This window comes from Penaeus japonicus, unplaced genomic scaffold (assembly GCF_977035675.1).
Source record: "Penaeus japonicus unplaced genomic scaffold, GWHDUDI00000001_assembly GWHDUDI00000018, whole genome shotgun sequence".
NCBI classification, from domain to species: Eukaryota; Metazoa; Arthropoda; class Malacostraca; order Decapoda; family Penaeidae; genus Penaeus; species Penaeus japonicus.
Window position 1 is genome coordinate 26,014,781 of NW_028234420.1, and position 10,372 is coordinate 26,025,152.

Genomic DNA, 10,372 nt, shown 5'->3' on the forward strand with positions numbered 1-10,372 from the left:
AGAGAAAGGGAGCGCGTGCGTCTGTGTGTGGGTTTCTTCGTCTGTGTGTGTGTGTGTGCGCTTGCGCGTGTGTATGTGTATGATTGTGTGTGTGTGTTTATCTGTCAGTGTACGTGTAAGTGTATGTTTATATTTATATGTGTTTTTGTCTTTTTATTTGTTTGTGTTTAAGGGAAATGGATTCGCATTTTTTTATATATATAGAATTTGCATCATGGGTACATAAATACGCCTTTTTGTTTAGTAATGCTCCGGTTACTGTTTTTTAGAGTTGTTTTAACCAAAGCGAATAGACATAAATACACCCATTGTTTCATGGGAAGAGATAGAAATTTTGTACTTGATGAATACAAAGGGTTGGTTGGGAAAAAAACGAGTGAAATTAGCGGTGCAGCGTTTTTTTCAACTGATTGAATCCATTATACTTTGCGTAATCATGATGTACGGCCGGTTTCCATTAACAGAATTCATTTATGTGCTGTGTTGGAATGGCATGTTGTATATTTTGTTCGGGAATGGAGGGAGGTGGAGGTGGGGGGTAGCTGGGATGGAGACGTCTCATTTTTTCTTTCTTTCTTCATTCTATTCTCTCTCTCTTTCTCTCTTCATTCTATTCTCTTTCTCTCTCTCTCTCTCTCTCTCTCTCTCTCTCTCTCTCTCTCTGTCTCTCTTTCTCGCCCCGCCCCCTCTCCACATCATCCCTCTTTCTCACTCCCTTCCCCCTCCCCCTCCCCCCTAACTCCTTTCATATTTACCCTCGTCCTCCGCATCTCTCCCGATCACGTCATTACTTCCTCCCTTCCTTCCTGTCTCTGTTACATCCTTCCCCCCTCTCCTTCACTCCTTCTTCACGCTTCTCTTTTCCCCTCGGCCCTTGATGACACAGGAAAGCAGGGTGTCGGGGGCGGAGGGGGAGGGAGGCAGGTAGACAAGCCCCGCGGTGACATTATTAGACGCAGCGCAAATTAATCGGGGAAGTTGGTTAATCTGCGGTTCTCTGGCTGGTAATTACTACAGTAACTTGCCGCCGTCCTGCCAAACTACACAGATTACCCTAGTCGCTCAAACCATACTGAGAGGGGGGGGGGGTAGATATAAATACCCCTTGATGGCGTGTCTGTCAGGTTGGGCATTTTTTTTCCTCTATCTTTAAAAGGCGAAATTCCATGTATATATATGTGTGTGTGTATGAGAGAGAGAGAGAGAGAGAGAGAGAGAGAGAGAGAGAGAGAGAGAGAGAGAGAGAGAGAGGGAGAGGGAGAGAGAGATTGAGCGAGTGTTGTTATAGAGTTAGATCTAGAGAGTATATGATTATCCTTCGCTTACAACGTGACGGCAATAAAAGCAAAAGAAAGAAACGCAAAGGCGATCCAAAGAAGCCACGACACATCCCTCTGATGATCCTATTTGCAACCTGTCACTCTCCTGCTTATTGTCCCTTCCAGAGTCCTATCCTCATCCCCCTACTACTCCTCCTCCTCCTCCTCCTCCTCCTCCTCCTCCTCCATACACACGTGCGGTTTCTCATAACTACGAGCCTTTTCCCTCCCGGTGGCTGGTAACGGGTCCTATAAGGGTGATGTCGCAGCCTATATCAAGACGCATTACGGGTGAACATGGGATGAGCATTGCAGGGGGAGAGGGAAGGAGGAGGGAACATAGGAAAGGGAGAAGGAGGGTGAGGGGAGAGGGGTTACGGGCAGTGTTCGGACGTTCCAACTCCCTTTCACCAGGGTGTCTTGAACTGAACGGCTCTGGGCGATCGGATTCCTTGCTTGGTGGTCTTTTGAGCGTGATTAAAAAAAAATGTTTTCGTCATTCCCTCGGAATTGTATTTTTCCTGAGAGAGAGAGAGAGAGAGAGAGAGAGAGAGAGAGAGAGAGAGAGAGAGAGAGAGAGAGAGAGAGAGAGAGAGAGAGAGGATTGTGTGGCGAGGACCTTAGTACAGTCCTTAGACCTCATAATCCTTTACTTGATCCAGGGCTTCCACGGCGAATCCCTGGCCGTGGGGACTAACTGCTGGAGGACACTGATTCGTTCTGGCGTCGCTCTCGTTGTTGACCTTCCCCGATAGTGCCGCGTGGCCTCCGTCCTGTGCCAGTCTTCTCAGCTTGGGAGGGAGTATTACGGTGATTTTGTTGCAGCTGCAATGCCCCAGAATAGTGTGTGTGCCTTGCGAATTACTGAGCCGATAGACAGGGTGCAGCGAGCGATATGTCCCGCCGCTGGGAGTGACGTGCTTCTCCGCGTATTGACCCAGCAGGTGACTCGTGCTGGGAGCTCTCAGGGACGCAACCACACCAACATGTGTTCTGACGGATGCTGGAGGTCGCTAATGGAGTGTCAACACCTGTCAGGCAGTGCGGCCGACGAGACTACCTAGCTATCTCGGCGTTATTTTATGCTCATCTGCGCCTGGCAGATGTCCCCTGCCTCGGGGACAGGTGTGCCGCTTCCTCGATCGACCAGGAGTTTCCTTTCGAAAAATCAGTGATGTTGCCGTTTATACGTGGTTGGGAATGGCCGATTCTCTTTAAATGTGATGGCGACGTCTTGTTCGGAGGCCAGAGTTGCAGCTAGCCCGTGTTGGACCCTAAAGTTATGGACATGATTACATGCTCTATTATTTGCGAGGCCTCGAGGTGAAGAGACAGATAATGGCGTCGGTTTATATTTTAATAGGGGATTAATGTGATATAATGGCGACGGTAATAACAGTGGCGCTGAAGATTATGGTGATCATGCATATCGTTCATCACAAGGTAAATATTAAAGGTAGTCATGAGAATCATTGCGGCGACAGGTGGCCTTGATGGATACGGTGTCATATTGAAAACGAGTTTCGAGCAACGGGAATGCTCCCGTCCCGAAGAGGAAGAAAGGAGGCCGCTGTGAAGCGGCAGCAGGTTGAACTGTCGTAGCAGTGAAAGTAAAGGAACGAGAAATCCTATACCGGATGTAGCAACGAATGTTGAAGATGGACCGCGTTGTGCTTGCGGCGATCGGTAGTTTTTGTAAAAGATTAGGGGCGAAATGCAGAGTTACAACAGTTAGATACGCTACTTCGACATTTTAAGGTACGTGTCGGAAACGTTAGATAGATGCTGAGGGCACCTGCAGGACGCCATATGTTCTGCGTCCCATCACGCCACGCGCAAAAACCTGCCAAGGAGCAGAGCTAAATTTACCTCCCACTTGAGATATTTACTTAAATTACCCGCCGGCGGTATTCATAGCATCAGCACCTGGCAGAACGAGCTATCGATAGCTGGGTCAATAGCTGGTGCTGAGATATTCGCAAATAGAAAATAAAAGTTTTCTTTTCAGGTCCAGTAAATCATTTTGTTTTACGTGGCGGTCGTGACAAAGTCAAATAACTGTGTTTCGATGCGATGTGATTATAGGACGAAAAAAAGGGAAACGAAATTTGATATATTTTGCTTTGTCGTTTTTGCTCAGATGGCGTTGTTCACTTTGAGGGCAACAGCATTTATTTTTTTATGGTTATGGTGAGTTCAGATCATGTTTGAAAGTAACTTTCGCAACGCAGTATTTTATTATCACTGATATCACTCGACAAAAGCGGTATCATACATACGTGTGTGTGTGTGTGTGTGTGTGGGTGTATGTATGTGTACATGCGCATGTGCGTGTGTCCCTGTGTGTGAGAGAGAGAAAGAGATAAAGACCGAAAAACATGATTACAAGAACTGCATTTAAGGACCTAGGAGAAAGAGAGAAAAAATCTTTCACTATCACTCTTCATCGTTTAATTGCACTTCATGTAACCACGTATACATTTTTTTATTTATTTTTTCTCAAGAACGCAAAACACAGAAGAGCGAGGAGGGAATTACAATACCTTCTTTGAATGTCATTCTTTTTTATTATTCCTGCACACAAAACAGGTTGTAGAATTCCTAAAATAGACACTGTAACATTTAAAAACGTCATTTAACATAGAAAAAAAAAAAAAAAAAAAAAAAAAATTCAGAATATTATTTTTATCATGAAAAATGAAGACAAATAATTAGAATAACCCTTAACAGGAAAATTTGATTAAAAAAAAAAGTTATCTAAAAATAACATTTAACAAAAAATCGAAAACATTTAAACTTAAAAGCCCCCCTCTCCCTGCTGAACCCACTCGTCCGCATCTGCCGACCCTCGCGCGGACATTACTCAGAAAATGAACGCAAACATGTACAAGGATTGACTGCCAATTTGATTATCTGCTGGAGAGGAACAGTTTGAATTCCCTTCTATTTCTCTCTCTCTCTCTCTTTCTCTTTTTCTCTCTTTCTCTTTCTCTTTCTCTTTCTCTTTCTCTCTTTTGTCTCTTTCTCTCTTTCTTTCTCTCGCGCGCGCACTCTCTCTCCTCACTCCTTTTCTCCCTCCCTCCCTCCTTCTCTTCCCCTTTCCGTTGTTTGAGGTTTTAATTCTTCGATTCCCTTTGATTCTCTCCCCGTTTTCCTCGCCCCGTCCACGTGCTTGTCCTCTTTTGATATTTAATGAGCGGCTCTCGTCTCTGGCTCCCCTCCTCTTCCATCTCTCTTCTATTCTCTCTTGCTTCTTCTCTCTCCCTCTATCTACCTCGCCCTTCCCCCTCCCCCTACCGCTCTTCTGACCGAACATGACTAATTGTCTCCCCTCCATCCCCTCCGCCCCTCTCCTTCCTTCTCCCCATTTTTCTCCCCTCCCTCCCTCATTACCTCCTCCCCCTCCCCCCTTTCTCCACCCCCGTCCCCCCATCCCCAAGGGGCCGAGAGCGCCGCAGATGTTGTGATGCAGTATATTGATCCGCCTCGACACACACCACCGAAAAGGAATCGATATTTGTGGCTTGTGTTGGTGATAGTGGAGATAGTGGCTCCACTTTCTATCTTTCTCGTTCTCTCCGTTGCTCGCTCTTTCTCTCTCTCTCTCTCTCTCTCTCTCTCTCTCTCTCTCTCTCTCTCTCTCTCTCTCTCTCTCTCTCTCTCTCTCTCTCTCTCTCTCTCTCTCTCTTTCCCATTTTGTGTGTGTCTGTGCTTGTATTTGTGTGTAGGTGAAGGTGTTTAGTAATGGAAATTCCTTTCAAGAGTTCCTGGGATCATAAAATGCTCCTCAGTTTACAAGGGTAAACCGTGTTCCTCCTTTGAATTTGTAAAATCTTTCATTTTATGAGCCTCACTTCCCCACCTCCGCCATGAGATTACTCCTGGCCCCTATCCCCCCTCCCTACCTCCTTTCCCCTCATCCAACTTATGCCTCCCCCCCCCCCTCCTCCCCTTCCTTGTCCCCTGTCCTCCCCTTCCTCTCCTTCCTTGTCGGCTCTCCACTCACCTACTCCCCTGTCCTCGCCCCTCCCTTTTCTCCTCACCCACCATTCCCCTACCCTCCTAACTCCTCCCCTTCCCTATCCCCTTTTCCCCTCACCCCCCTTTAACCCTGCCCTCTTTCCCGCTCCCCCTTTGCTTTCCCTTCTCCCCCTTTACACCCCATTCCCTATCTCCTATTCCCTTAACCCTTTCCCTCTTTCCTTTTCTCCTTTCCCCTTTCCACTCTCCCCCTCATTCCCCTCATACCCTCACCATCACACCCCGCCCCGCCCTCCGCGTTGCATGCAAGAGTGCTAATCTACGCTGCCCTTACGGCTCCCGAATGCATCCTGTGTTGCACTGTGTCTGATGCGGCGGCCCTCGCCATGTGACACTGCTCGTGCATCCGTTTGAGGAGGGGTTAGGTGGGGTGGGGGGAGGGGGGGGGGTTGACGCGGCGCCCTGCCCTTGAACGGGATGCTTTTTTTGTTTGTTACTCTCAGTCGATGTTCAGTCGATGTTTGTTTGATATTGTTTTTCTCTTAGGTGGTGTGTGTGCGTTCGCGCGTGCGTCCGTGCGTGCGTGTACGTGTGTGTGTGTGTGTGTGTGTGTGTGTGTGTGTGTCGATTTTTGTTTTTTGTTTTTACTTTGCCATTAGTGTTTTATTTGTCTGGTATTATTTGCCATCATTATGACATCAACAGTATTATCCTTCAGAAACGTCGCATCATCGTCATTTAGCGTCGCAACACCTTCATTATTACCATTATGCTGTCATATCGAGGGATAATACCATTGTGAGTAGATTAATGTGGTTATTATTGTCTTGTCTTTGCCGCGAAAATTTCCGCTTCCGGATTATTTTTGTATCTGTTTTCATTGATTCATTCTTTTTCCTTGTTCGTTTTTAATGGGTTTTATTTTATTCGATTTAATTTCTTTTGCTTGGTTCTTAATTCCCAGCATGTTGCTTCTCTTCTCTCTGGCTATTTCCTATCACCAGGTCCCCTTTCTCCTGCACGCTTGCTTGCTCTATTTCCAATGCTCTTCCACCCTTTTTCTCTTCCCCCTTTCGTAGGACAGATTTTAGTGGTTTAGCCTAGTGTGTGTTTGTTAGCCTTGTTCATCAGACTTCCTGAGATGCACCTCTTCTCTTGTTTATCCTTTTATTAAAATACACACTTTTCTCGTCCATCCTTTTTCAAAAATACACTTTTTTTTTCCTTTTTTTTCTCGCTTTTACTCTCTCCCTTCCTTCCTCTCCTGCTCTTAATGCATTTCCTTCCCCCTGATACACTCCTGTGTTTTTTCTCTTTCGCTGATTCATTTCTCTTTCCCCCTCTTTCGCTGATTCATCTCTCTCTCTCTCTCTCTCTCTCTCTCTCTCTCTCTCTCTCTCTCTCTCTCTCTCTCTCTCTCTCTCTCTCTCTCTCTCTCTCTCTCTCTCTCTCTCTCTCTCTCTCTCTCTCTCTCTCTCTCTCTCTCTCTCTCTCTCTCTCTCTCTCTCTCTCTCTCTCCCTCCCCCCCACAGTTCTTCGAAAAAACACTATCTTTCAGCCCATTTGGGCGGACAGTGCTTAATAATCTTGGGTCAGTCTCCTAATTATAGATCTCGTGATGCGCAGCGTGGAAGAGCCTTTTCTGAATTGTTTGTGATTTTTTTTTTCTTAAGAAAAAGTCTAGTGATGAGTGATTCGTATAACATTTCCGCCATATCCCCCTCGCCCATCCTCGGCCCACCTTCTCTCTAGTCCTTCCTCTCCTCCCCTCCGCCCACCCCCTCTTTCTCGCAGGTTTCAAAACAACATTCTTAAGGATACTTATTACCTTCAATCCCATTTGTGATCAAAGGAATATCATCGATCAAGAATGCACCAAATGTTAGGTTGGCGAGTCGTAAATATTTTTGTCATTTCCTTGCCTTTTTTAATTTTTTTCTTCGGTTCAACAGAACGTTTCGAATTCATCTCGGCGCCGGTTTTCAGAAACGTGTTCAAGATCAACGGCACCTCTTAAAAATGGGTCCCACGTTCCTTAGCTGTGTGTCCTGTCTTCCCTCTCTCTTCCAAAAGGGGGAACAGTTGCGGCTGGTGAGTCCTTCCGACGTCCCACTTCCAGGTCCATCGTGTCCCATTTTGTATCTGAACTCTTCCAATTTCGGCTCTGGTGAGGGCTCAATTCAATCGGTTTTCCGGCGTTCTCGCTCTTACAACCCCTCTATTAAATGTCGTTCCCCGATCCCCCCCCCCCCACCCCCCTCCCACAATGTTCCACTTTCCGCCCTCCCCCCCCACTCTCTCCTTTCCATTATTTCCTCCCTCCTCCTGTTTCTCTCGCTTCCCCCTTCCTACCTCCCTACCTACCTCACTTCCTCCCTCCTTCCCTCCCTCACTTACTCCCTCCCTCCTCCCCTCCTTCCTCCTTCCCTCCGTCCCTCACTCACTCACTCCCTCACTCCTTTCTTTTTTCTATCTATCCATCCACCTTGTTTCTATCCCTCTCTCTTCCTTCCCCTCCTCCCTCCCTCCCTCCCTTCCTCCCTCCTTCCCTCCCAGGTTTGGACCTTTCAGCGAAGCGGGTTTGTGATTCCCCTCGCATCGTTTTTTTATCGTTTCCTTTTTGCCGCTTTTTTGTGTTTCGATAACCCCTTTTTTGCAATCTCTTTTACACTCGTCTCTTTCTATATTTGGTCGTCGACAATGGCTGGCGGATCTATTGCGGTTTCCAGGATTTTTTCCTCCCCTTTTTTTATCAAGGGGCATTGATGTTCGCTTCTTATCCCCCCCCTTCCCGGAACCCCCTGATCACCCCCCTACCCCTCCCTTTCCCGGAACCCCCTGCCCACCCACCCCACCCCACGCAGGACTGCTCCGGTGCAGCTCCAGCATTTTCTGCACCACTGCGCCACTGCCGATATTGGCCCTCTATACAGCACTCCCTGTATTTATTTTAACTTCACTTTTTGTAAGTTTTCAGTTTCCTTTTTAGTTTATTTGTATTTTGATTCGTGGCACTCTTATTTCGCGTCGTTAGGATGAAAATGGAGAATGATTTTTGGTGCGTGGTAAGCAAAGTGACTCTCGCCATGTTGCATCGCCATAGTGTTACCCTTCCCCCTCCCTCCCTCCCTCCCTTGACCGACAGCCCGCCTGTTTCGCTTGCCTTTCACAATAATTGTTTGCATTTGATTTCTCGACAGGAATGTGCCCCCCCTCCATCACCCCCTACCCCTTACCTCTCTCTCTCGCCTCTCCTGCCCACACCCCTCACCCTCACCCGTCTCCGTCCAGCAGAAACCCCCCTCTTCTCTCCCCACCCCGTCAGTCCATTACGCCCACCCCACCCCACCCCACCCCACCCCACCCCACTCCGCCATCATATATTCCCCCCCTCCTACCTCCTCCCCCCCCCTTCTTCCAGCAGACCACCCCTCTCCTCCCCTACCCCCTTCCCCCCTCCCGCCCCCTACCCATCCCCCAAGCGACTTGTCAACTTCATCAGAGTTCCAGCATTGCTCGAGTGGCAGAATGATTGTTCACTTAACTGCTCCGGAGCCTGGCGGGGCGAGACGCTCTGGCACACTGACATTTTGACGCTTCGATTGCCGCGTCTCGGGCTCCCGCACATGTGTTGGCCTCCTTTGAGTATCGTCGCATGTCATTTTTCTCTTCTTTTTTTCGTTTTTTTGTTTTCTTTTCTTTTTTTTCTTTTTTTACCGATGGCTCTTCTCGGATTGCCGCTGAAGGGGGAGGGGGTGAGGGGAAGTGGAGAGAGGGGGAGGGAAGAGGAGGGGCCCCGGGGATGGTGAACAGGGAGGCTGATTCAGGCTCTGACTTCTTTTTCCTTCTGTCTTTTGACTGTGGATCGAGAAAGCATCGGTTGCATAATGGGGAAGCGTGAATGATCGCAGGAAAATAAAATACACATATGTGTGGATGTAATATATATGTGTGTGTATGTGTATGTGTATATGTATATATGCATGTATGTATGTATATATGTTTATATATATATATATATATATATATATATATATATATATATATATACATACATGTATGTATCTATATGTACGTACGTACATACATACATACGTACATACATACATGTATACATACATACACACACACACACACACACACACACACACACACACACACACACACACACACACACACACACACACACACACACACACACACACACACACACACGCATACACACACATGTACACATGCATACATGTGTGTGATACACATTTACGTATTTTTCATTTTCTCCTTAATTTTCCTGTATGTTTAAGGTTAAATGTCGCGATGAGAGAGTTAACTCGTTTAGAAATTCATGCTGTTTTTACGTTGATTAATCTTTGCCTTTTTGCCGACCTTCTCGCGGCTGCTCCATGTTAATTGCTGGTTGCGTTAAGTTCTAACGTTTAGATGCCACGCCAGATATTGAAGTGATTTACGATTTTTTAGGAAAAGCTCCCGCGTATAATCTGAGATTCTTATTGTTCGGTGAGGTCTCCTTACTTCTGTTATACTTATTTTTATGTATGTGTCTTACCTGCATTCATCTCTCTCTCTTCTCTCTTATCTCTTATCTCCTCTCTTCCCTCCCTCTCCCCCTCCTTTTCTCCTCCTCTTCCTCCTCCTACTCCTTCTCCTCCTCTTCCTCCTCCTTCTTCTCCTCCTCCTTTTCTCTCCCCCTCTCCCTCCCTACTCCTCCTCCCCCCCTCTCTCTTCTCTCTCTCCTTCTTCTCCTCCTTCTTCTCCTCCTCCTCCTCCCCCCCTCTCTTTCTTTCTTTCTCTCTCTCTCCTCTCTCCACTCCCCTCGTCCTTCCTCCTCCCCCCCCCCCTCTCTCTTTCTTACTCTCTCTCCTCTCCTCTCCTCTCTCCACTCCCCTCGTCCTTCCCCCCCCCCCTTCTCTCTCTCTCTCTCCTCTCTCCACTCCCCTCGTCCTTCCTCCTCCCCACCCTCCCCGTCGCCCTCCACCTTTGGCCAAGCCGCCCCTCGCGCCGTCCCTCGCACGAAGGGACGGCAGTCGTGGCCGACGGTCGCCCGGTCCCGA